This window comes from Columba livia, chromosome Z, assembly GCF_036013475.1.
Source record: "Columba livia isolate bColLiv1 breed racing homer chromosome Z, bColLiv1.pat.W.v2, whole genome shotgun sequence".
Taxonomy (NCBI): Eukaryota; Metazoa; Chordata; class Aves; order Columbiformes; family Columbidae; genus Columba; species Columba livia.
The window spans coordinates 48,030,481-48,058,349 of record NC_088642.1 but is presented as its reverse complement, the minus strand read 5'-3'; the positions used below and the strand labels follow the sequence as shown (position 1 = coordinate 48,058,349).

Genomic DNA, 27,869 nt, shown 5'->3' with positions numbered 1-27,869 from the left:
CAATGACCGTAGCTAGTTAATAAGACTTAACTTATGCAGGTGTTGCAACAAATAAGTGTGAATTCCAGATGCTTGAAAACACCAACTAATACAGTCTTCTAGAGGATGGAATTTAATCCTGTATGGAGTCTAGCAGTAATAAACCAGAAAAGAACAGTGACAGAAAAAATTAACTGTTCTGACCCTTGTATGTTGTGGCTGTTTTTCTGAAAGTATGCTTCACAAGTACAGTGTTGTATATGTACACAACTGTTTATTTTTATGAAAATATGTGAATAAAACCAACTTGACCTCAGTGCTCTGAAGCATCTGACTTAAATACGAACCAGACTGCACGTGTCTTGCTTTATTTTCAAAAGACAATTTTTGGTAGTTTTCTGCTGCTCACTCCTATAAATATATAAATAATAACAATAGAAATATCTACATAATAAATTCAGCGGCTGTTCAGGGTGTCTTCTATCCAACAGTCTTGCCCAGCTTTTTTGGAAACTGCATTAATTAACCTTTTCTAAAACAAGCTGAATGAATCTAAGAACCCAGTGTATAAGGTCGTCTGTCTTCCATCCTCCTTGAGATTTATCTTTTCTAGTGCCATTTCTTTAGCTAGGAAGACTGTAAAACTTTTCAATATGCATTATAGTTGCCAGTATTGGCATAGGCTGTTATTCATCTGCCTATTTACTCTGTTCCTGAAAGTGGCCAACTCTTATGAAGAAGTTAAAAAAGGTAGGGAGGAGTGTGGTGATACTTCCTCAATATGCTTTTCCAGCAGTCTGAGGCTGAAAGACCTGGTCCAGAAGTAGTATGGTTTGGGGCTTTCTTGCTTTATCAAAACTTTTTTTTTTTTAAAAAAACCAGTGGATTTGTCCAATTTCTTTTTGGATTTTAATATGCCTTTGTTATCCACAACATTTTGCAGCAGTGAATTCCTCAGTTTACTATGTTAAGTAGATGGTAAAAGGCCTCTAATAATTAACCTTTTAAAACCTGACACGTTGTAGTTTAATTTGATGACCTTAAGGTTCTGCATTATGTGGAATGGGAATATTCACCTTTTTTATGGTAACTCCTGATTTTACTGGCCTCTCATCCCCACGAGATTTTTACTTTCTTCTTGTACAGAAGCAATTATTTGTCTTTGTTCATCTTTGATGACTTTTTTTGAAGTTGTTGTTCAAATGTTCCCTTTTGTTTGAACTGCACACAGTATTAATAATGAAATTGTACATTGACAATGTTTTTGTGGTGTTCTTAACTAGAAATTAGGAAGTAATGTTTTATTTTATTTTTTTGAAATACTACTGAACAATGAACTGACACCTCTAATACAGAGAGAGAGACAACATAAGTTCAGAAAAGAATCACCACTTAAAAAATAAGAGGAAAGGAGGGGTGGGGAGATAAATGCCTTGCTTAATATGCGTAGTTATGAAGATCTACAATATCCCTGAATAGATATTAAATTCTGTAAGCCAAAATGTGTTAATTGAAATTTTTAGGCTAGATGTGCAAGTGGAGTATAGTTGTTGTAATATGCAGCTCACAGATATATACTGACCAGTTTCTTTTATGTCACTTTTATATCATATATAGGTAAAATTCATAGCCTAAGCAATGAGCTTCACGGACATCAACACATAGATTCAATCTGCTGCTTGAATCTGTTAGGAGGAAGTGCCTGGAAGGTTTTAACCACAGGACAGAGAGAGGTAATGTCTTCTGTTTGGGATTCATGGATGCAAATCCATGTGTCTGTGACAAATCAGATGGTCTCTTTTCTTTCAAGAAGAAGAGGAGACAGGATGTTCTTTCTTCTTGTGTAACCATGGATTACCCACGGCAGTGAAGGAAACCATGCACCATTTAAAATGTGTGTATTGCAGATGTCAGAAGTGAAGTGAGATTGACGCTCTAGATGGGGGATTCAGTTAAGCAGGAGAAAGCAGCTGAGTAGGGGCTTTGTGAGTGCCAGTGCTACTGATCCAGTGGATTTGAGGTAGACATGTGGATTTTGCTGCCCTTGTAGTTTTAACCTAAAGGTCTAGCAAGAAGACCTCTGGTTCTGGCTGGTATTTCTTGATACTACCAGAATATGAATAATAAATCTCAGTAAGAATACACTACAAATATTAGCCCTTTTTAATCAGTCATGCCTGCTTCCTCCTCACTGGAAGAGTGAGGCAATAAACTTCTGTCTTTGTATCTTGACTTTGGGAGAGGTTAAGAAACAAATAAAAGGCTATAAATTAGCATAGCACCACTTCTGGTCACATGGGATTTTACATTCAAGAACTGCAAAAGGCTGAAGCAACAACTAAGTATGGCTTTGCAAACGTTCAAATGCTGTAGTCAGACTTTTGAAGCAACTTTAGGAGAGGTCCTGAAGCCTGTTACTTTTGTTTGAGATTAGTTTTCCTCCCAAAGATGAAAGATGTTAAATGCTCAGTTGAATGATTTTGTAAAATTCCCAGATCTTATTGTCCTTGTGGACATTGCCACTAGTACCTAAGCTGTATCCGAAGCTGTCATTTTGAGTTTGGCCTTTGTATGCCTTGTCTGTCCATTTTACTGCTTGTGATAACTCACAGTTTTTCCATTGACTCATTTGCTTTTAGACCTTCCAACTGTGAGCTTATGAAGTTGCAATCTGCAGCTGAAAGATAACCATAACTGGTTAGAAAATGCAAAATGTGCCTTAGAGGCACCAAATCTTGGGGTGACTGTTAAGCAGAAACTAGGCCACTTTACATGCAGCGACTGCAGGTTTTAACATGTTCCAGTGCTACAAACTACTGCTGCTGAAGTAAGAAATTGCCAGTGCATCGGGACCTTCTTGCTGCAAATCCTTATCCCTAAAAACTGTTGTCACAGAAAGAATGGATACTGTGCACACAAGCTGCTAAACTGTGCTTCCCTCCTTCAGGGGTGGTGGTCCCGTCCTGTGTTTGCTACTGAGATAGGCTTTAGGTCAGCTCTGTGCGCTGCAGATTTCTTCTGTTGTTGTGTGGGTGGTGTGGAAACTGAAAAAGCAGTAAGATAAACCACTGCTTTTTCTAATTTCATTTTTTTCAGTTTGTGTGAATGCCTTTATTTAGTAGGATCAAACACACATAAAGTAGATGCTACAATCCTGTGTTCAATTTTGTTTTGTTAAATGTTAACTCTTTGGAGTGGAGCCTGTGTTCTCCTGTGTTTTATAAATCCCCATGTACCTTCAGTGATGTAGAAATTCTTAGTCGTAGTGGAAGAGGAAACTAAAAAAACGTCATGAGAAGATCTATGCATCTGGAAGCACTAAATCTAGTGAAAGGATTTCTGAAAGCTCCCAAGTCCATTAACATTTCTAATGGCTAGAGTTATTGTTCTTGCACAACATGGGTTTAAGCTGATCTTTTCCAGTGTTCTCATTCCAAAATGAATCATCTTTGGAGGTTTAAAGACAAATGTATTGTTTTCAGGCAGGGGTCTAAATATCTCAAACACAATTATACACACATAGATAAATCTATTTATAGCTGGCTATGGATCAGTTTCATTTTTTCTGTTTTGTGTGTTTGTTACTTTTTGCAGCTGCAAAAATGTTGGCCTGATACAAAGGAACTTGCTTCTTAATAATCTTAAGACATATTCAAATTGTAAACAGGCAGCAGTGCACTTTAAAACTTTGTAATTAGCTAAAGCTTTACTGAGCTTAAGAGGTGCATGCTTATCTAGTCCAAGGAAGGCTGCCCTTCCCCTCTCCTTGTCTTCCAAGGTAAGGTGATTCTACTGGAGAAAACAGTCATAACATCTCCTGCTGGAGCTTGGTATAAAGTATGAGAGACCCATGAACTGTAGAGTTTGCTTTACGATTGGGTTGATTACATCTTCCTGTAGATCCGAAGTCCTTTAAAGAACTTTAGGAAATGCTGTGCAATATGGTCTTCTGAAGATGGCTTTGTCTCTATTGGAAATGCAATTCTCTTTCGTTTGGGCATGTGGAAGGAGTAAGTTGCAGCATGCTTGTGTGTTAGACACATATGTCTGTCCCTGGGATTGATTGTAAATGCGAAATAGTAAAGAACAATACTCTTTCAAGAGTGCTGAGAGATCTGTATGAAATAGACCAGCTGTCTTTTCTGAGATATGTAGGTATACCACAAAAGTATGTATAGTACGTGAAAAAAATACTCTGTCAGGAAGCTCTACATTTTGACACCACTCTGTAGACATAATGTCATATGAAGGATTACATTTATTTAGGCTTTCTTTGATCTCATTGTGTCACAGAGCAACCCACAGGTCAATTTTAGGGACCACAAGGTCCAAAAACAACTTTTATTAGACCAGCGAGGCACAGGGTTTTAGCACTCCAAATGTGACTTAAATACAGGTTCGGATATCAGTGGAGGAAATTATTGAGAGGGGCAGCCACTAATACAACAGGAGGTCCACAGAGTGCATGCACGTGGCTTCACCAAAACAGTGCCGGAGCCGTCCCCGAGTCCCGGAGGAGTACACACTTGCCTAAGCACGGTGTGGGATTATTTTATAGAGATACACGTACTCGCAGTGAGTACGGAAAGTGTGCACTCGCGATTCCGCGAGAGTAAATTTATAATACGCTCGCAGTCCTGCGAGAGTTATTTTACACGTGCAAATGTGCACGGAATCCTACACGTGCTTATGTGGAAGCACGGGAGGAAAATATACTCGCGATTGTGCGAGGGGCTCTCGGCGGCCACTCGCGATTGTGCGAGGAAATAAAGTACTTGTGCAAGTGTGCACGGAAAGAAAATATACTCGCAATCCTGCGAGAAGTTTTACTTACACCGTGGCGGCGAGGCAAGCGGAGTCTCCATCCCGGGGAGGGGGGCTCTCGTGGCGGCAGTGGCTAAGCTCGTGCTCCAAGAGACCCGCGGCAATGGGCGGAGTCTCGACGAGAGTCCCGTTTTGTTATCTGATCAGACCTGACTGTAGGCATTGTATAAGCTTCTCTGCACCCCCCACACTGAGTGTGGGTGCCCCTGAAGCCCTCAAACATCCCCCACACTGGGCGCGGCCCAGTGTGCCTTGGCACTCCCTTCTGCTAATGTCCCAGGAGCCAGGGTGCTCTGGGCCAGACAAAAGAAGCTGTTAGCCTCAAATAGCAGAGGAAGAGAGAGAAGTGCCATGCTGCAAAGGAGGGGGAATTGCAGTCTGTCACACATTGATACTAGTATTTTTTTTGTAGCCCGAGATGAAATACCTTCTAACATATTTTGCAGTTGCATTTAGTCTATCCTCTGGTCTGTGTATACTGAATTTTTAGGCTTACAATTTGCAAAGCAACAAATTCTCCCTACTGAAAGAATCCCTTATGTAATGGTAAATACAGTGTTACTAGCATATAATTATATATGCATCCAATGGCTTTGAGGGCAAAACTTTCATTGACTTTGATGTTAGTGAGCTAAGTTCCTTTGTGATAACTCAATTGTGGAGTGATTTTATGTTAAGTTAGGAGAGCTTTGAATTTGGCTGTTCAGAAGTGATGGATTAAATCAAAACCCAGTTGTTGATGGTGAGTAGCAACTGAGATAATAAAACAAAATGTCTTTTAAAATAACATGAAACAAAAAATGAAATTATTTAAAAATGCTATTTCATATTTGCTCTTCTCACTTTTGAGTGGCAGTTAGTTGCCTACTACTGTCTGTGAAGCTTAGGATGAGGCTGCAAGTTTAAAAGTCACACAGAATCACAGAATGTTAGTGATTGGAAGGGACCTTGAAAAACCATCAAGTCAAATCCCCTCACCTCCTTTTCTCCAGGCTAAACAGCCCTAGTTGCCTCAACTGCTCCTCATCAGACTTATGCTCCAAGCACCTCAATCAGCTTCGTTGCCCTTCTCTGAACTCAATCCAGCACCTCAATGTCTCTCTTGTAGTGAGGGGCTCAAAACTCAACAAAGGGTTTGAGGTGGGGCCTCACCAGCCAAGTACAGGGGGACAATCACTTCCCTAGTCCTGCTGGCCACACTATTTCTGGTACAAACCAGGATGCTGTTTGCCTTCTTGGCCACCTGGGCACACTGCTGGCTCATGTTCAGCTGGCTGTCAATCAACACCCCCAGATTCCTCTACGCCAGGCAGCTTTCCAGCCACTCTTCCTTGAGCCTGTAGTGCTGTCTGGGGTTGTTGTGACCCAAGTGCAGGACCCAGCACTTGGTCTTGTTGAACGTCATACAATTGGCCTCAGCCCATTGATCTTGCTGGTCCAGATCCCTCTGTAGCACCTTCCTAGCCTCCAGCAGATCTACACTCCCACCCAACTTCTTGTTGTCTGCAAAACATGTTAAGCACATCATTGATGCATACTTGGATGTCAGGTTTACAAGAGACAAATGCTTGTGTTCTCCAGGCTCTGCTCTGCCCTTGCTGCATGGATGTATGCGACACTGCCGATAAACTTATGAACTGCTGCACTGTATAGAGCATGATGTTTGTTGCAGGGTAATCTTACCAGATTTTTTCTTGCCTTTGAAGAGTAGGCTACAAACTGTGTTGTTTTAGGGGCTGATTGGTGAGCAGTGTGATTGAGACACATAGACTTGCAAATCTGTGCCCTCCTGCGGGATGTGTTTCTTGATGTTTGAATTTACAGAGACTGGTTATATGTCTAGGAGTGCCCATAAAGTAACTGGATATTGGAAGCAGGGAGGGGAGGCTCTTCTTCCTCCACAGTTTCTCATGTCAGAGGGACATGTTTCTGTGGGGCAAAATATAGTCCAAAATATGCTTTCACTTCCTACCGCTAGGCTGTTACCACCTCTCCTGAGCTGGTAATCTGCTTTGTTTTCACTGAGGCTTTCTGGCTGTGGTATTCCATCTTTAGGAACCAGAAAAACATGTGGCACTGCAGAGGAGTGAGACATGAGGGTTTGAGAGTAAGTGGTACATTTCTCTTTGTATAAATAAGTGAAGGACACCATTCCCAGAGCTGGAGGAGCAGATGGGTGGGAAATGAGAGTGGCAGGAAAAAGATCAAACTTCGCCTCTTCAAGAAGATGAGAAACCGTACCAGCATGACTAGAAAAATCATCCAGGGAAAAGAAATCCCATCTCAGATGCTCTCAATTTTGGGGTGTCTTTTACCAATGTGATTATGACATGAAAGATTTTTTCCATGCCAATACGTGCATGAAAACTTGTTATCTCAAATGCTTAGAGAACTGTGGTTTGTCTATATTAAGCCAAAGGGAAGGACAAACAATGAAGAGGCTGGGCAACCATCCCAAAAGGGTCAAGGAGAGAGAATTTAGGAGTTTCTCAGCAGGTTTCTTTAGCTCACTTTGTGAGACCAGTTGTAGAGAAGTTTCTGGTTTGTTCTTACAGACTGTAACACAATGCAGCCTTCAACAGACAAGTCTATGGATGGGCTTTATCTGCCAGCCCTGAGTATTTAGGATCCGATGTGATAAATCCAGGAGCTGTGATGGGCTCAATAATAGAGAAAACCTGTGTGAATGACAGACTACTGAGACTCTTAGAATTTTTATCAGTGACATGGTACTTGTGTTTGTAAATATTTTTCTGCTAATTTTTTATTAAAAAAAATATTGTAATAGTGACTGTAAAATAAGATTTGTCTGGTGACTAATGATGTACTTTTGTCTTGGTGTTAGGGTTTTTTACTGCTGTGTTGCATTGGCAGATAGGAAAAAAATGTTGCTGGAATTTACTGGAGTTATCTACAAATATCTGGCAAACTTTGGCTGTCTTTAGCCTACTCTTTAAATACTACTTCAATGTTGGGATCACTGGATCCATTCAGTATTGGGCAGTGAAACTACAGACAACACAGATACTTCAAGGGGTATTTAATCTCTGGCTATATCTAATTATTAATTTTAGTAATTTCTTCAAGGTCTGCCACAAGAGACACAGACCTGAACTCTGTCCTTAGGTGCTTGTTTCTAGAAGGATAAAAGTTAGATGAAAGCATGCCAAGAGACAGAAAAGGTAATGATAACTTAAGACATGTAAAATATATTTTAGAGTGAGTACCACATTGTTGTTTTATTATTTGAGATACCCTAAATTTTCCTTCGCACTGAACAAGTAATATTTAATAGATGTAAATTAAATCAATGAAATAGAGGTTTCTAATGTAATCTTCATTATGAAATATGATTTTATTTGCTTGCTGATCATCATAGGTTTTCAATATGTGTTGGAGAAACAAGTGCATGCATGCTGGATTTGTTAAGAAACCATTTTCTAGAACAAGATTTAGTAGGATAATTGGGTGGATAGCATTGACTGATCATACAAACAGATGCCAAACCACAGCTACTTTTGATACAAATATGTCATTGCAGGAGAAGTAGCTGTAGAGCAAATTTGCAAGCATTAATAAAATTTATTAAACTTCTGATACATTTTAAAGCTTATGGGAAGGAAAAATAATATATTTCCTCATTGTTTTATGGCACAGTCTGAAGCGGTATCAATCCCAAAGTGAAATTTCACCCAGAGACAGTTAAATATGATTTATTATATTTGTCACAAAATCTTTATATGAGACAAAATAATTCACATAGTTATTAATTAATTTATCATACACCCTCTTGGTTCATTGCCCTATAATTAAAGTTGGAATATGTCGTTTGTAAATTTAGCCTCTTTCCACATTGTAACGGAATGTGCCTAAGACAAGAATCACATTGAGGTAGCAATAATGAACATTTCTGGAAAGAAAGAAATGTGGTGCTTTGACTTAGATTTATCCTGTCTAATATTAGACATACTTCTAAGCAAACTTTGGTAACTCTGTGAATCATATTATTTTATGCATCATCATCTTTTTTTTTGCAGTCTCACAGCAGCGGCGTGCAACTGTGACAACTATTCAGAGAGAACAATGTAGACTAGTACTTAGTATATTCTTGGCATATTTAAGTCATGTATTACATTGGCATTTTCTAAAAACTATAAATCTTACTGTATACCTTTCCATTAAATGCCTCCACCTTCTTGTTTTGAGGTGTACATCTATTAACAAGGAAAAGAGCTAGAATCATGTGGTCAACCAGCTCCTTATAGGTTAGTAATAAGTGTTTGGCCAACACTTAGGGGTCTACAGAGGAGGACTGGCTTGCCTCTAAATACTTTTCTCCAAAAAAAAAAAAAATTGAAGATCCCTGAATCAAAATGTCTCTGAGAAAGAGATGAGCTTGTAGTTTATGGCAATTACTCTTCCTTGCTTTTTTATTTTTCCTGTAGCCTTGCTAATAAAGCCCGTGAAAAATGGGCCATTGGCCATTACTGGTCATTTAAAAACCCTACATTCCAAATTAAAATTAGAATTATATGTTTAATGAGATATAAGAAACTTCGTAGCTTCTTTTAGCAGAAGACGTGTAATAACATGTGAGAGCTTAATTAACTTACCTAGTGTTTAGTAAGTAGGAAAATAGTTGTAGGTATTTTCTTTGTGAACAGAGCTGTTTACCCATTTGTTTACAGGAAATTAGTTTAAAAGCCAATTTTTTCATAGGCTTTATAACTAATGCATTTAAGGATAAACATATTAAGAAAAGAAAGGGCAAAAGTGTGTGAATGGCTGAAGTTCAAGAATGTGAAAGGTGATTTGTGGAAGAAGTCTACAGTCCTTGGAGTGTTGGTGTCGTTGAGCCTACTTCCTAAAGGAACAAAAAGCAGAGCAACTGCTGTAGTCTGAAAATCCAAATCCCATACTGTGTAAATGTAGGAGTAGTTACATTTGTACAGTCCTACAATTACATTTGGCCCTTTGAAAGCAACTGTGAGGCTGATGTGGCCCCCAGTGAAAATAAGATTGGCACCCCTGCTAGGAATCAAACTGGAATCTGTTTTTTCCAAAAAGCAAGAGATGCCACATTGCATACTGTCAGAACACAGCATGAACAACTGATAATGAGAAGTCTAATCTCTGTGATGCACACATAATTGGTAAATGATCATTTGAACTGATTTGGGAATGACTTTAAGAAAAAGCTAGTGTTTTTGATATTGATTTTTTTTTTCTTTATCTTTTTTGTTTTTTAAAGTAAAGGCATGGTCCATTGAGGTATACAGGCTTTAAAAGCTGACATTCTTCTCTGTGTATTGCCAGTCTTGTTTCAGTAAAATTGCAGTGTTTTCTAGTCTATAATGGGGTATCTTGGGAAAGGTACTACGGAACAGAGAGACTTGTGGCATCTCTCATGCTGTAGAAGTGCTCATTGCTGCTAAAAGGCATGTGTTTTGAAGGAAGAATGCAAACTAAAAATAATGGAAATTGGACTGTGAACACTTTGAAAAATGGTGAAAAAGCCCCTAATAGAAAGAGAATAAATGAAAGAGATTAACAGAAAGCACATAATAGTGGTATCTGTGTTGTCCTGGTCAACTTTGAGGCTTTTGTTCTGCTGTGGGTCTATTAGGAAACAGAAGACAGCTTTGGAGATAGATTTTCTGCTAGGTGGCATAAAAATATCAGGTTCAATCCAAAATTAGTGTATATTCAGCTCTCCAGTTCAGCAAAAAATTGCTTAGTTGACCTTCCTTTGAATTAAAGTGGAAAAGTTCCATTGCATCATTGACACTATTGACAACTCTTCTCCCTTGGCTGGTAAGTTGCCTGGTTGAGCACTTTCTTCCAATGAAAAAGTATGTGTAATCCAGTTTTTGAACAGCCCTAAATGTTTTCCTTTTCTAAACCTTTAAGTAGTAACTATTTTTTTTTTTTTTTTTTGTAATATGCTTTAGTGTTACTGGTAACGTTAAAAAAACATGATTCTTGAACACTGTAAAATAATTCAGCCCTTTAACATGTATGAAAATATCAACCATAAAGTATAATTTTGACTAGCACAAGTGTTCCACAAAGAAATAATAAAAATTAAAATAAAATAAAAAGCTATAGGAAAAAGCGGCTTTTTTAAAAGAAAATTAAAATTATTTAGAAGAATACTTATATATTAATGGAGCAGAGGGAGACAAGTCTATTCTTGCACCTCAGAAAGTCTCATATTGATGTGGAGAATACATTTTTAGGATTACTCCCTATTTGTAATAGTTATAATCACAGTAGTTTCTTTGTCGTGCTTTGACAGTACTGACACTATATGGTGTGTCTCATCTTCACAGTCCAATTGGTGATGTTTTTGGAACTTAGTACTTACTGATGATTACTTCAGTGACTCAGAAAATGTAAGGGCTAAATTTTACTCATCAGGTTTTCCACTACAAACACAAAGATCCATCTGTAAATGCGTGAGTCAGCTTTTGCCATTTTACCTTCTTAGAAGGTTAAGTTCATCCTGTTTCTTGATGATAATATTTTGTACATTATGACAATATGTTGCAAAATAAGGACACAAAGTGTCTTCCTATTCAGCTCATGCACTCTCAAAGAGAAGAATATTTTTATTGGTAGCAATAGTTTCATCTGTTTTCACTGGGTAGAAAAAGGAAACCTGCCTTTGTCCTTGTGTTATTTTTTTCCTTTGTTTTTGAGAGACAACATTTTCAAGTATTTTGACACTTTATTATCAAATAAGGAAGACTCAGCAATCTATCCTTAGCTGTCTGCCCAAGAATAGTCTTGCAATGAAAGACTTTGTGAGGGTCCCCATTTGTGTGGATATTCCTGGTCAAAACAACCCATCCAATCTAACTTGCATGTTACAATCACTCTTATACTGCCATTTGAAAACCCCACAGGAATAATATTGTCATTTCTGTTTTTTGCAGTTTGCATAGTTTCCTCTTCAAAAAAGCTGACCAAAACAACCAGAGAGACTTACTTTTTAAATAACTGTATTTTCAGTGGTATAATGCTGAAATGGGAAAGATTATGTACTTTATGTATTTATACAGCGATTATCTACCAAACCATTGTATTTGGTTTCTTTATCTTTTCTCATCAAACTGTGTGAAAATTCAATGAAATGGCAAATATAATCATACTTTCATGTAATCATGAAATTAAAAAACAAGCAAAGAAGTTTTGCAGCATTGTCTGAAATCTCACATTTTCTAAAGCTTGACTCTCCAGGCACCCTGTTGACTGCTCATCAAAGAGATTTTCTTCCATCTGTGTGCTTCCTTTGTAACTACTCATTCACCATAGAATTTTAATGCAAAATGCAGCTGAAATTTTATATGTAATCATAGAGAAAACCAAGGCTACACTGATTTTGTATATTGCTCAAGCTGAGTGTCTGTGTCTTGACAACAAACACATTATTTGTCAGTCAGGCAACAGACTTTGCTGTCCCGGTTTTCTCATACTGACATCCCAACAGCTTCCCCACCCTTTTACAGTGCCCACTGTCTTACTGGACTAAGTCAGGACCTATCTGTTTCCATTCTCCTTGTTCACACCCTACCCTTAATTTCCTTGCAAAGTGTCCCAGCATCTATCCTGGAATTTGGAAGCAGAGTCTGACATCCATTCCTGTAATTGTGCTCATATCAAGGAGAGTCTGAATCGACCTCTGTACTGAACATAAAGAAGCCCACTCCCAAGACCTGTGAGCATACACTTAACAGGAGCTGGAAGCCAGTTACAAATATCCCTCCCCTGGTCTTCGAGGTGAGATGTGTACCTTTGAAGTTAGGGAGCTTCCTGAGCTGGAGGTGACTTTACAGCATAAGAACTTCCTCACTGCCTTCCACCTAGGCTCCTTTTCCTTTAAATTTTCCTCTAAGAGTGGTTTCATGTGAGTTATCTTCACACACTTCCAAAGCAGATGTTAAAGGGCATAAGCAGCGTAAGCCAGGGAAATGCAGCTGAGAGTAAGTAGGGGTTTGAATGTCTAAAATAGCACTGGCTCAAGAAAGGGAGGAAGTTATGACTGCAGATGGTAACGATGCATTTTTCAAGGCAATAATATTCTCTCTGTGTCTGGAAATTCGGTGACCTCCTGGACATACCGTTCAAGACTTTCTTTGAAATGACTGTAAAATGCTTTTTTTTTTTGCAAGATTCGTCATGAAAAATACCTCTGGGGCTCTCTTGAAGACCACTTGACAGATGATAGAGCTGCTACTAGCAGGTTTGAACTGATGCTTCTTGAATTTATGCTTCTAATGATACAGCAGTGAGCTGTGATCACAATGATACGTAAGTGAGAATAAATTGTTTTCATGGTTTTGCAGTGCAGTAGCTGACCAGGCCAGCATGTGTTGTCTCACAGATCTCTCTTCAATGCAAGACCCTGAAAGAATAAAAGGAAATGTAGTTTACTGCTGAAAATAGCTGCAAATTAGCATCTGCTTCCTGTAAACTCAGCATAACTGATTTTTTTTTTTTTGCTAAAAGGTATTTTACGAAGTTCAGAAAGTGTCATATTTTCAAGTCTAATGAAAAATTTGCAGGCAACTACAGGAAGGAAAGACTGTGTAGGACGGAGAAAGAACCTTGCCCTCTGAGAGAAGGCAAAGAAGAGCCAGCAGCTGATGTAGCAGAAGTCTCAGATGGTAGGGGAAGGAGGATGTGCTCCTGTACCTGATAGTTGTGAGAGTACTCTTGCAAAAGGGATGCTGGCTTATTTGGATCGTGGATGAAGCAACATACGCATTCAAGAAGATCCTGCATGGCATGGAGCTAAGCTTTCAGGATGAGAGCTCTGATTTTTAGACCAGAATAGAGTGTGCTTTCTAGGTGCTGTGGTAGATCTTAATTCAGTTCAGTGCCTGTTGTTAGTGAGGTTTTAAAATCTCAGTTAATACAGTTCTCTTCGTAGATCTCTAATACTGGAGCTACAGAAAGCATCCTAATTTTAGTCCTTCCCCTTGCATGCAACAATCAATATTAGTAAACTGTGCTGTAATCTGCATGATCTGTGTTGTAAACTATAAAAAGGTTACAGTTACAAAATGCAATTTTACAGAACTTCTAAACAAATAGTGACTTAAAAACCCAGACGCCATAATAGAAAGCCTTTCTTCTGTCCCAGAAGAGCAGAATCTCTGACGTACCTGTGGAAAGGTTTCATTACTACAATTACAAAGACTAATTGCTTAAAATATTCAATGACTGTTACGTGGTTGGATTGTTCTGGTGTTATTATTTATCACAATACTAAGTGCAATTCAAACGATTCAAAAGAAGTCGAGCAAAAAATGATTGCTTTTTTATTCCTTGATGTGCTGTCACATGAACAGGCGTGCAATTTACAAACAACCCTCCAGATGGCTCTTGTAGCAGGCTGGAGCAATTTGCGAGACTGAAGTAATGATGATAATGAGGACACCAGCTCAGATCGGCTAACATAAGCAGTGCTGAGGTATTGATATAGTTGCGTGTCAGAGCTTGAAAACTTGCATAGCTTAGTGCTGCGAAAGGACGTGAAGGTGATGAGTTTGGATCACTACTTAACCAGTGCTGCAGATTGGGGGATGCCATTGGCCTGATGCAATGAAGAAAACAGACAGTTTACCACTGCTGGTAAACTGTGTTCCCAGTGGAGTTCACAGACTTTTGTGTGACTAGGATTTCTTCTTATTGTTTGCAAAACTTGCATTAATCTTAATACAGTTGTAAAACAGCAGGTCAGTTGTTCTTACTTCTTTGCAGAATTGTACTCTTTCTTCTTGAATTTGCCAGCTTTTGGTGGTGTTAATTTCTTGGTTTGCCCCAAAAGGTGTTGGGGATATGTGTTTTTTCCTCGTGCAGAGTTTGTGTTAATATTCTAAAGTGTTTTGGAATTGAAAAATGTATTACAGGAGCATAAAATAATAATGTCATTGTAATAGCAGGTTGGAGAAGAATTTAACAGGGTAAGAGGTAACAGCGTTTTCTTAGTTATGCCTGAAGTGGTGCAGTAAGAACTCACTCTGTAGAAGGAATGCTCAAGTAATGAAAGCCCTAACAGAAAAGTCTGCCCATGTGGATTCCCGCTTGTGTAATTCCTCTGACAGCTACTGTGTGCAAATTTTGCACAGCATGTAATTATCTGTACAGCTGGAGTAGCCTTGTGCTGGTCTGAATCTTGATCTTCAGCAGAATGTTCCTTTCAGTTTATGAATGAGGTGATCACGAGCATGTTAGCTTTGACAAGGTATTCTTTCTGCTATGGAATTGCATCACACCAACAAAACAAACTGCTGTTATAAGAAGTGAGTTTTGCATATTAAAGAGAAAACATGTTTTAAGGCTTTACAAAGATAATGGAAATCTATATACATTTTAAGCACATGTGTTGTGAGCAAAGAGGCATTTAAAATGTATTTATTTGGGAATGTGAAGGTTTTGGCACTTTTTAACTGACTCCTGCTGTTTTAATTTTTCTCTAAATCTGACAGATACATGCTGAGGCACTGCTGCATCAAATTTCAAACCAATCTCTGTTTAGTTTTCATCGAACAAATAGTCACATTAATATCTTAAATGCCTGAATACCTTCATTGAATCTGCTGGGGCTGAAGGCATTGCGCACATGAGTAACTTTGTACTTAAGTCTCCTGTGCCAGACGCTTGCTGAATGTCGATAGCACTAATACATGCACAAAAAGGCAGCTGTTTGGAGAAAATACAAAGGCATGGAATGGCAGAGAATGGGTGGAAAGGCCATTGCCTTCTTTTGACATTCTCCACAAGCAGCACTCAGGGCACTCAGTGTGCCCTTGCTTACCTGACAGGCTGCAGGCACATTGTTGTTCTGCTTTCTCTTCCATCTGACTTCGACCTTTCTGGGCTGATTGCAAATCAAGAATGAAGACCAAACAAAAACAAAAGCTGTCTCAAAACAAGTATCTGGGACAAATGGCCGGCTGAGAGCTCAGAAACTGGATTTCCTGCTTCTGATGCTACTGAGGAGGATGCAAAAGGCCACTTTTGCTTCTGAGAAAGACTGTAGTCTCATCCACCTTGATCCTTCACATGAATGTAGAGGTGGCAGCAGCAGCAGCAGCTGCAACCAAGGCTGTTATTTAGCTGTGTGGATAGGAGGTAGAGAATGAGGTTAAGTGCAGCATATATTGGCTAGTTGTGCTGGATAAGACAAAAATCCAGCTGGCTGAAGTAGGCAAAGAGGCAGGTAGTTCTTACAGAGCTGCATTGAAGCAGTTTGTAATAGTTTTATTTGCCTGTGCTCAAGGGTATTTTGCAGCTCTGCTGCAACTTAGCAAGTGTAGAAACAGACTCTTTCAAATGGTTGTCATCCTTTTAAACAAATTTCTGATATGTACCTGCACTTAGTAATGGCTAAGATAATTTTTTTGTGGCTCCAGTGTCCAGGAGCCCATTTATGATCTTTGAAAGTTAATATAGCATTGATGATGTTCTGCATAATGAAAAAATAATGCAGGTATGTTAGCTGGATGGTATCTCACACTAGAAGCTCCAAATGCTACGGTTGTGCAGCAGCAGCAGCCTGTATGTAGGCAGAGTTGACAGAGAACTGCATCAAAGAAGATTTTGATGTGGGCACATACAATTCCTTCTTTTGAACATATGTTGAAGTAACATGACTGTTAAGGGGCAGTGTTCAGTAATCTAGCATACAGAAGGTGGATTCAGTTGGTGGATAATGAACAAGGACTCAGTCTCAAAAACATCCTCCCCTCTAGCCAAAAATCCAGTCTATGGTGTTATTTGTCATTCATAGACTGAGTGTATTAGGGTGTTCATATGGGGATGTGAATACTTCCTCATATCTCTCTAAATCATGCTGAGAAATGGACATTTGATAAAAAACAGCATTAGATATCACCAGGGGCATCCTTGCAAAGAAAAGCTGTCAGGGATTTCTAACACACACCATTGCCTGATGCATGTGTGTGGTCAAACTAGGAAAGCCAAATTACCTTCAAAATCATTTTTCTGAGTGAGAAAATCAGTGTTCAGTTCTTGAGGGATTAAACATGATGATATAAAAGACTTACAGTTGCATTAAGGCCACATTATGTAACTTCAACCTCAAAGTGAGTATAACTGTAATTGATTTACTATATTTAAGTGCATAAAGGTGAACAAAAACCTATGCTTGTCATTTTAGGTTTAGTCTTTTTTTTCTGTTTTGCCCTTCTGTATCTATTTCATCTCATCTCAAGTCCTGCTAATTTTCATCATTTTTAGATATAACCAGTTCTATTCTAACTGCAGTGTGTTCTGACTGTCCGGTATTAATGTATTTTATGATCTAACTGTCAGCCAGCTGGCTGACATCCTCTGATATTTCCTAAATAATGTGCTTGAAGCAGCCTTATGCACATGGAGGTGTTGTTTTTCAAAACCCTTTTAGGATATCGATATGTACATGCTGACGATGCTCTCATCTCTTTATAGGTATTTGTGTGTGTGGTTCTTGGCTCTATCTGGAATCATAGCCATTTGAACCGTTGTTAGAGTTTCTGATAAGCTCCTTTGGTTGTGCTGCATAAAGGCACGCAGCCAGGAGTTGATTATCAACAGGCACTAGATCTCCCTGCCCTCCTCTGACTTCTCTAGAAGAGAGATGGATGAATGACACTCGAGTCAGGTCTGGAGTGCTGCACTCACAACACAGCATGTTATAGAATACTGGATTTAATCTCATTTGCTACGAGTCTGCTGAGCACAGGGCTGTGTGGCTTGGATGCTGCAGTGTGAGCTGCTGTGCCACCAGTTCAGTGTGTCTGCAGCCTCAGGTGTGGGGATATGTGGGAAAGCAGGGATGCCACATGCTGGTGCTGACCTGGCTCAACCACCAAACATGCATCCAGCACTCTCGCATTGTGTCCTTAACATTTAGCTTGTTCACATGAGCTCCATCCGTTGGGTATCTAAAATGGGTAGAGGACATTGCTATCATGTTGTCTCTTTTGCTCTCCAGAGCATGTCATTTCAGCACCTTTGTGAATATGGGATATAGATATGAACATTTTCTAGGGATGTTTGTCATACCTTGCCCTTGGCTTATTACAGTGATTCTTAACCTACTTTAAGATGCTGAGGCACTGATTACACACTGGCAGCATGATTGCTTTAGGTGGTGACATCCTTTTGAAGTGATGTGGATGAAATGAGGCTTACCTCATCTGCTTGCTGAATAGGTATTTAGGTGAAAAAAAGACTCCAGTTCAAATTCTGCTGTCCAGTGAAAAGATCAATTCACTGTAGTAACAGCAACATTTTTCAGCTGAAAACTCCCCGTATTCTTATAGGAAGCAGACCAAGGAAATTATTCTAGATCCGGGAGAAGTATTGGGAGTACCACTTGGAAAGATCACAGAAGCCTTAACCAGGATGCTCCAATACTTAGTGCTTAATCCTTATCAAGTGCTTTTCATTTAGTGAAGTGTAGAAGTATCTAAACAACAAAATGCATGGACCTGAGCCTCTAATGCTTCCAGTCTGTGGTTTAAGGGGTTATGTAGAACACTGAGAGCTCTCAGGCCAGAGGCAATCTTTGTTCCAATTTATATTTCCTTGCGTCTGATGGTGATGTTGTGTATACTACAGCAAATGGCAACAACATAATTTGATGTATAGCATCCCCAGTCTGGTTTTACATTTTCTTGCCTTTTAGGCAGGGCATGTCATACCTTGAGTGCACTTATTTTTAGTTAATACATCTTGCAAAATTTCAATATTTCCTCTCTTCCAGATTACATTTGAGGTAAGTGAGAGATAAGTATGTTAATAGAACTTGTTTGGGTAAAGAAATTTTAAAAAATACTGTTATGGTTTATAAATAAAGCTATTCTTATTTTAAGTTTTTACATGTAAAAAGATAAAAAAAATACGAATGAGAATGTTTTCAGAATTCACAAATGGAGCTAATCTGGCCATATATCCTGGATAATTCTCCAGCTTTGGGACCTGTATGGAAATTTCTGTCATGCAAGTCAATTAGCAGCAGCCTCCAAAGGAATAAAGAAAAGAACAGAAAAACAACCAACCATGCCCACCTCCAACAGCACTGTAGACAGGAGTATGTATGTGTCCATCTGATCCGTTAATATCTAGGGTAACAGAGTCCTTCAGGACTGCAGATAAAAACTGAGATAGCACTTGGGGATCTGCAGTTGTTATCTCTAGGTCTATGGGAGCTCCTAGATACTTATGGAGAGATAGGTAGGTATAAGCCTCTGGCATGGCTCAGGTATAGCATGAACAGATACTCTGAATTCCATTTATTATGTGGTGTATTGTGAATATGGTATAAGAAGACTTTGTGTGTAATGTCTTAGCTGGTGTGAGATAGACTTAGGAAAGCAAAGCATGTGAGGGGAAGTGAAATCATTCCTTGCTCATGTACAGACAGGAGAAGTGGGAGAAGGTTTGCGATTGAACTGTAGCGCAAATGTCAGGTGTGGGAGGGAGGGTCCTCAGAACATTCTCCTGGTGTATTAAGTAGAGATTTGCAGTTCAAACCAGAAAGGAATTATGACTTCATGGGGGGTTACAGAAATGTGTTAGAGGTAATGTAGAGGTGGATGTTGCTTTTGTTACTTGAGCTGAGTTCATGTAAAGATCTCTTTTATTCTCAATAGGTGTGCTGTACTGGAATGCAGGTTGTATCTTGAGTACCTTGTTCTTCCAAAATATGTTTCTTGTATCTGCTCTGTCTCAATAAGCTTTCTCTGGTAAACAATTATGTGTATGTATGTATTTTAAAATTCATCTTAACAACAGAAAAGTTTCATCCTTCACTGTTTTCTAAACCCCCTGGAATGCTGATGTTTCAGATAATTAGAATAAACTACCAAACTATGCCTAATTTTTGTTTTATAAAATGTATATTGTTCTAGAAAAACACTTTAAGCATGATTTCTAAATGTAATAGTTTGTTCTGCAACAAAATGCATGTTAGAACAGCAGAGAGAAATCAAAGTCAAGTTTGTAATAAGAAGCCTTCTACTAATTTAGGCACTATCCTGTCAGTGTTCACATATTGAGTAATTTTATGCACATGTAAAAGATGATTACTTCTGTGTGTGAAGTTAAGCCAGTGGAGAACCCCTTGAACTATGAAGGCACTTAAGAAAACTATACCTACAGCATAACTTGAAGTGAGCATGACTTATTTCATGAGAAGTGACTCAAAAACAAGGTCTTATTCAGAAACAGAAAAACAGAGAAAAAAAAGTAAGATCTGGCTGCTGCCCACTTGAAAATTCTGCTACCTTTGAGGGTTTTTTCGCTTGTTTCGTATCTGCGTGAATTGCCTTTTACTGCTGAACTCTGCATGACATTAGAAACATCTCTGCAACTTAACCTATCAATGATGGGAAGTAGTTTTCTGAGCATTTTAGTATTTCATCTCAGCTGGAGGACCCAGAGCTCTCCTTTCTTGCTTTCAGAGCAATTCAAAGATACAGAAGTGCATCCTCTCTGTACTACGCTGTGCACCAGTTCTTAGCAAATACTCTCTTAAATTTAGTGCTTCCATATTTTTCACTCCCGTACTGAGTTATGCATAAAACTAAATGGAAAGTCTCAAGTAGAATCATATTATTAATAAGCAAAAACTGACCATAGTCTTGGACTTGCAGAAATTTGGAAGAACAAAACATCTGAACTTGTCTAAGTCTTAGGACTAATTGCCATCTTCTGTACCCATGCATTATTCCTGAAAGGGGATCTTGCCTTTAAAATGGAGAGGGCTTATCTTTTAGAGAAAAGTATGTGTAAAAAGTACTACTTGGATTGAGCAGCCTTTTGGATCCACTTTCATATATATGTATTGTGAATAATAAAAATGACTTCGTAACAGTCTAGGAAACAGAAAATCAGGATTCTTCATGCAGTTTAAAAGACCATATTTATGCACATGTAAAAATAACTTTGAACTGTTCAACTGCATAAAAATACTGTATATTTTCGTCTTTGTTTACCGTGTAACTTTAAAGCTGGCTTAGAGAAATGTGGAAGAGTTCTGATCTAGCAGAATCTTTGCTGCTCCTGAGCCTTCAGACTGACACTTCTTTTTGTGAGGGCTTATCAGATCGGTGATGCAGTGTCTATCCTGCCACTTTCTCCTCAGCTCCCAAGCCCTTTTTGTGTCACCTGCTTTTGGAGCTCTGTGAGTCCTATCCTGCATAGGTGTAAGAAGCATAGAATAGAAATACAGAATCATTGAGGTTGGAAGGCACTTCTGGAGATCGTCTACTACAACCCTCCAGCACAAGCACAGGGTCAACTGGGGCAGGTTGCCCAGGCCATGTCCAGTTGAGATTTGAATATCTCCAAGGGTAGAGACTCCACACTCTCTCTGAGCAACCTGTGACAGTTTTTTATTACCCTTACCATAAAAAAAAAAAAAAAAAAGCTTTTTTTCTTACATTTATGTGGAATTTTCTGTATTTCAGATTGTTATGATTGCTTCTTGTCCTGTTACTGGGCCCTGCTCAGAGAGTTTGGTTTTAGCATGCTTACACCCTCCTGTCAAGTATTTTTACAAATGTATGAGGTCTTCCAGGGCTTTCTCCATGCTAACAAACACCCAGCTCCGAGAGCCTCACCTTCTATGAAAAACGCTCCAGACCCCTCAAATCTTTTGTGGCCCTGCACTGGACTCACTCCAGTATTTTCATGTCTCTCTTGTACTGGGAAACCCAGAACTGGACCAAGCACTACAGGTGTATCTCACCAGTTCTGAGAAGAGAGGAGGGATCACTTGCTTGAGCTGGTGAGAAAGCTTTTCCTCGTGCAGCCCAGGAAGCTGCTGGCTTCCTTTGCCATAAGTTTCTTTACTGACTCATGTGCAACCGGTTCACTAGGACCCCAAGATCCTTCTCCGCAGAGCTGCTTTCCAGCTGACCAGCCGCCTGTGTACTGGTGCTTGTGGTTATTCCTGCTGACAGGCAGGACTTTGAATTTCCCTTTTGTTGACCTTCATGAGGTTTGCGTTTGCCTATTTCTCCAGCTTATAAAACCCTCTCTGAACAGCAGCACACAACTGGCATATTAGCTCTTCCTCCTAGTTTTGTATCAAACTTGCTGAGAGAGCACTTGGTCCCATCATTAATGGTAAGTTTAAACAGCATTTGTCCCAGCGTCAGTGTCAGTGTCTGGGGTACACTACTGACAACTGACTTTCAGCTGGATTTTGTGACACTCATCACAGTGTGTTGAGCCTGGCAGTTCTGCTGGTTTTCGATCCACCTCACTGTCCACTTATCTTGTCAGTACTGTCAGTTTGTCTAGAAGGGTGTTGTGGGAGATAGTGTGGAAAGCCCTGCTAAAGTTAAGGTAAAACAACTTCTCCTGCTTTCCTGTCATACACCAGGCCACTCATCTCACCACAGAAAGCCATCATGTTCTTCAGGAATGATTTCCCCTTCATAATTCCATGCTGACTACTCCCAATAACATTCTTGTACTTTTTTTGTTTGGACAGTTTTGTCCATCACCTTCCCAGGACTAAAGGTGGGGCTAATCAGCATGTAATTCCCCAGGTCCTCCTTCTTCCTCTTCTTGTAGAAAGGAGCAATGTTAGTTTTCTCTCAGTCCTTAGGAACACCCTTTGCCCCCCTAATAGCTGTGATCTTTCAGAGATGATTGAGAGAGTCTCAGAGGGGCATTAGCCAGTTCCCTCGGCACCTGTAGGTGCATCCTCTTGGGTCACACATGCTTGTGTATGTTCAGGTTGTTTAATGTTCCTTTTTTTTTTTTTTTTTTTAAAGTCCTCTGCTGTGAATGAAATACAACAGTACTGGGTTTGCCTATGCTGTAGAAATCTCATTTTTGTGTTGCCATTGTTTGTAAGTGGACAAAAGGTATCTAGAAAAACAGAAGGGAAAAATATCTTAGAAGTATGTCTAGGAGATTTATGTATTAGGAAAATTAAAAAAAATATTATAGGACCTCAATTTTGAACAAAAATTGTTCCCAGCAGCATCCCTTTCATATGATTTCTGTGTTGTCTGTTTCTCTGGACAAATCAGCACTTTCATCACCAATGTTTGATTTACTCCTAGAAACACTGAGCTACTTAATAGCAGAGTTTGCCTTGCCTTTCTGTCTGTGAACATCTCTTAATATTATATATAAAACTTTAAGAAATGTTACTGTATCTGGGCTGCTAAAGTTTGTGAAATGCTTAGGTCTGAAATCTTTTGTGTGAGAAATAATTCGGTCATTAAAACCTTTACTGAAAACAAATGCTACATGACTGACTAGAATCAGATATTCTGCAGGACATGGACAATAATTTCCAATAGCATCTTGCAAATTGCAGTGACTGTTTGGGTTGTGTTTTTGAAGATTTGGGCTTTAAGTATTTCCCAGCTGAAAGCCTTGTGGTGTTAAGGGAAGAATCCCTGTGCCCAAGTGTGCTGTTTCTGCAGGGTGTTTATGTGAAAACTGTGTGGTATTTTTGCAGTTTTTATCATGACTGGTCTGTTCTGCATGTGCTATGACAGACAATATGAAGATAAAGAAGTAAATTAATTTTCACAGATTTGCGGAACTTCACTTCTTTCTTCCCTGCATCAGTGACTTGTCTGCATTAAGAATATTCCTAGGTTAGTTTTTCCTATGAAATTTCCTTAGTTGTTCTGTCTTGGGGCATCATGGCTACCTTTAGGGATCTTTTTTCTTCTAGTATGTGTGTTGGTGGGTGTCAGGACAGAGCAGGGAACAGGCCTAGACCCGTGTTCTCAGTGTAAAACTGCTTTAAGAATAGCCCAACTATACACTGTTGTTGAAATACCCGTCACAGAGCCCTTAGCAGATACCAGTGTCTCTTAGCCTATAGCACTTCAGTAGCTGCAGTCTGTCTGGACTCTGTGGGAATGCACTCCCAGACCTCTCAGCCTCTGTATTTCACTCCGGTTTGCTACCAAATATGGTTACATTTGTTTGTGCTGTGTCAGACTTTGAGGCATGCACACAAATGTTTGTGGTTTTGCTGGGTTTCCTCTTCCCTATACATCAAGATGAGGACTTCAGTGCCTCTGAAGACTTATGTAATGTAGGTAGGACATAGCTTTGTATTTGGCTGGCCTGGTTTATGCCATGATCTATGCTTAGTTGTCATGGGGTCAGGCTGTTTTGCCTCCAGCACTGACCTGAACAGAAGAATCGAAACCTTTGTTTATGCTGGTGTAGGCAGTTCATTACTTTGGTTATTTAATGCTGAACAGATGCCATGCACTGTGCTAACATGACTATGAAAGGTGGGCAGAATACCTTTTGGTATTTTATGCAATTAGATTATGGGCTGTGGTCCTGCATCTGCCTGATCAAATGTGAGTACAGAATGCAAGAGAACTAGTTGAAGTGCTGGTTTCGCAGAGCCTGATTTTCTTTCCAGTGTCAGCCTCCTTTCAGGCATAAAATTAGGCATTAGATTATGTACAGTGAGAGTGGACATGACTTTATAAATATCTCATTTTTTTTTAATAATTTGAGTTTTATTTCCATATTCTCATTTTCCCATTTCTCAAACTTTACAGCTTCCTGATTTTCTTTCACAGATTCTTACTGGCACTGCTATAATTTAGGCATCTTGCAGTATTCCAACAGGTGCTATTTTTGAGACTTATCTACCCAGAGCTAGAGTTTAGTATCTTAGGATCATAATTTTACTTTTCGTATTTGAATTACAGAAAATGTTTGAAGTGTTTGAAGACTCTCTTCAGTAGCTCTGTCTCTGTCTTGCACTGAAGAGTCCAGAACCAGGCACAGGACTTCAGGTGCAGCCTCACCTGTGCTGAGAAGAAGGGAAGGATTGCCTTTCCCAACCTGCTGGCAGCACTTCTCCTCATGCAGCCCAGGATACCATTGGCTTTCTTTTCCACAAGGGCACATTGCTGACTCAAGTTCAACTTTGTGTCCACCAGAACGCCCAATAATGCAATGCTACAAATAGTGTTATTTCATTTGGGCTCCTATCAGGTATATAGGTGCTTGTAAAGAAATAATTAACATATACATTTCCTAAGGTATCTTAGTTCTTGTTTGTAAGCATATGTAGCAGCCTTGTTGACTGGATGAGGCACTGAACACTTGATGTTCTTTGTAATTGTCCAGTCTTCTGCTGGAGGCTACTGGCCCCTTCACAGTGATCTGAGGATTTACTGGCTTAGCAATGAATATGGCTATGGAGGTGCTGAAAACACCCGTCTGTTCTGACCAGAGATAAACCTTAGCTCTGCAAAAGGTTAGATTCCACCCTGAATCTGCTTCAGATTCCTGTCTTTCAGGTCTAGGTTGTGTCATATGAATAAATACAGAAACAGACTTGGCAAGGTTTAATTGCAAGGCAACAATAAACTGTGGATACTCTCCGTTACTCTGTCACTCACCCTCCCCTTAGATAGGAAAAAGTGATAAGGAGTAAGGAAGAGAGACTTTGCAAGATGGAAAAGTTTTAAAGTCTTCACTAATGCTACTAATAAATAGAGAAAATGATACAAAATATACAAAACCAATCTTGAGTATCCCGGGTTAGCATCATAGCTTTGACCCTTTGTGGAGTTGGCTGCCTCCAGTAGTGACAGAACTGGGAGCTGGTGTGGCTCCAGTAGCTGCAGGGCAGGCACCTGGAAGTCATGGGAGAGACTTCACAGCAAATCAGAAATGGATTCAGGGATGCAGGGTCTCAGGCCTTGGATCACAGGCATGGGTGGCAGGGTCCTCTTCAGATGCTGGCCATGCTCGAAGAGAGTGAGACCCTTGTGATCTCCCTCTTTTATAGGATGTATGATGTGTATGGGATGGAATACTCAGTTGATCAGTTTTAGTCACCTGTTCTGTCCGCCTCTCCTTGCAAATATGTCCCGTTATCAGTTAACCTTTGTTACATTAGTAATAAATGTAAATATGAGCTTCTTCTGCATTCCATTGGTCATCTTATCAGTCACGGGGCAAACAGCATCTCAAAAAATACGCAGCTACTTAGAAGGTACTTAGAAGAATGTAGCTGAAGCGAAAAATCTCTGAAAGAGAGCTGGTCTTGTTTTTAACAAAACCAAGACAAGACTGTATCATGGTTTTCTGGTCAGCCACTGAAATCTACAGACTACCTGGTGCTTTCCTATATGCATTGCATATCCTATAGGAGAAGTGATGTGTTCCTTATGGCAGTTCTACACTAAATGTCAAGTAACAGTGGGAGCATTTTCCATTTCAGTGACTCTAAAAGCAGATTCTTTGGCTCCTACAGGGGTGCTTTGTGTCCTCTAAAAAGCCTGCAGGTTGCTCCATGTTGTATTTCTGATTGCTTGGCAGAACAAAATTGTTTCAAAATCTGTAGTTCTAGCGCTGCAGAGCAGTGTCACAACAGAAATCAACATTTTTGCATATTGAAAGTCCATTGCTTCTTCAAGACTGCATCTTCTTCTTGGCACCTGTTATACAAGATAAAGGAAATATTTCTTCTACATTTGATTTAAATATAATGTCAACCGTGTGAAGTTTCTTAGAGGTTTGAAAAGCTGAAGTTTAAATGTGAGGAGAGTCACAGATGTATGATAATTAAATTCTGTTGTCTATTCCTAGATGAGGTCTTAGACTCAAATGAGGCAAAATTCTGTATATTTTCAAGTTTATTAGAAACCTAAATCCAAATGAGGGTGAAACCTCATTAACTAGTTCCAAAAACCAGAGGACCTTCCTGTGTTCATGATAGAACAGTTTTAAGTGGAACTCTAGAATATTATAATGTGTAGCATCAATGTTTTCTGATATGCCATGAATAAACATTTCTAATATTTTTGTACTATCACCTTGCCTCCCACTGGGAGACTTAATGGTGTATGTCAAATGCTAAGAAGGCTACAGCAATTCTGAAAGACGTATATAAACATCAGTATTCCTGCCCAAATAATGGAAAAGCTCAGGGCAAAGAAGCTCAGAGTTGTGCTCAGTTTTGTACGTAAACTCATGGAGCCAAGGAATAGAACAACTCCTTCACCTGACAGGAAGTCCTCCCACATTTCTGCCTTCTTCAAGTGGATTGTGTTACCTTCTCTTCAGGAAAATCAGTAGAAAATGTATTACTGCAGATATACTACCAACGTCTGACTAAAGCAAATGATATTAGGAGATTTGGAATTAAAGAAATGTAATTTTTTCTTTGAAGACCTCTATCCTGTTGCAATCCTGTGAATTGCAGATGTATCCAGATTGCAAATTATTGTTTATGCCTTTGAGTTTGTAATATCAGTATTTGTCAGTTTCCATGCCTATGATAGCTGAAACTTGAAATCAGATCCAAGTTATTTTTTGTGTAAGATTTCCTTAAGGTGCATTTTCCTTGCTTTGCAAGCTTGCTGTTGAGAAGCAAGCAGATGTACTGCAGACAGCAGTGTAGGATGGGGGTATGAATATTGTATAACATACTTGTTTTCTTTCTCTTCATTTTGCTTTTTCTTTTCTCCTCCTCCAGCAAGTGTGCAGCAGACACTCTTGGAAAGCTGCCAGTCCAGAAATATTAAAACTTCTAAAATTCTTCCCAGCCTTAGATTTCTGGTATCCTTCTCAGGGGTAGTCAAACTAGAAAGCATCCCTAAAGCAATTTCTGTGCAGGATGTCACTGGAGATGGGAGGGCAGTGTCAGACAGAAGATCTGCCGAGACCTGAACATCCCGATATGAAAAAGCTAAAATTTTACACACTTTATATGACTACTCTGGGTAATATAAACTGCACAAGAGACAGAGAACAATGGTAATAATTCTTCTAGTACATATTTACTCCCTCTTTACTATCCCCCTTTTGGGCTTTGATGGGCCTTTACGTAATGCTTTTTATCTGTTCCATGTTATTAGCTACTAGTGAAAGCCATCTACTTAAACACATGTAATTTAAATCACATGAAAATAAAGCAGCTACAGGGTCTGTTGGGTATCAGGGTTGCTAACAGGCTGCAGTGCTTAAGGGATGCTGAAAGCTCTGCCATTTGCAGCATTTAACATCTGCATTCATGCTGGTCTGTTAGG

General features: G+C 39.3%; 1 long non-coding RNA gene across 4 annotated transcripts in view; it reads left to right on the top strand.

The window, feature by feature from the left end:
- LOC135577273 (uncharacterized) overlaps positions 1–27,869 on the top strand; it is a 95,628-nt gene that overhangs the window by 17,467 nt on the left and 50,292 nt on the right. For 2 of the 4 annotated variants that reach the window (XR_010468909.1, XR_010468907.1), the window contains exon 2: positions 1,597–13,048. This is a non-coding gene — a long non-coding RNA (uncharacterized LOC135577273). The remainder of the gene's footprint in view (positions 1–1,596; positions 13,049–27,869) is intronic. The other 2 variants (XR_010468910.1, XR_010468908.1) reach the window with 1 other exon arrangement.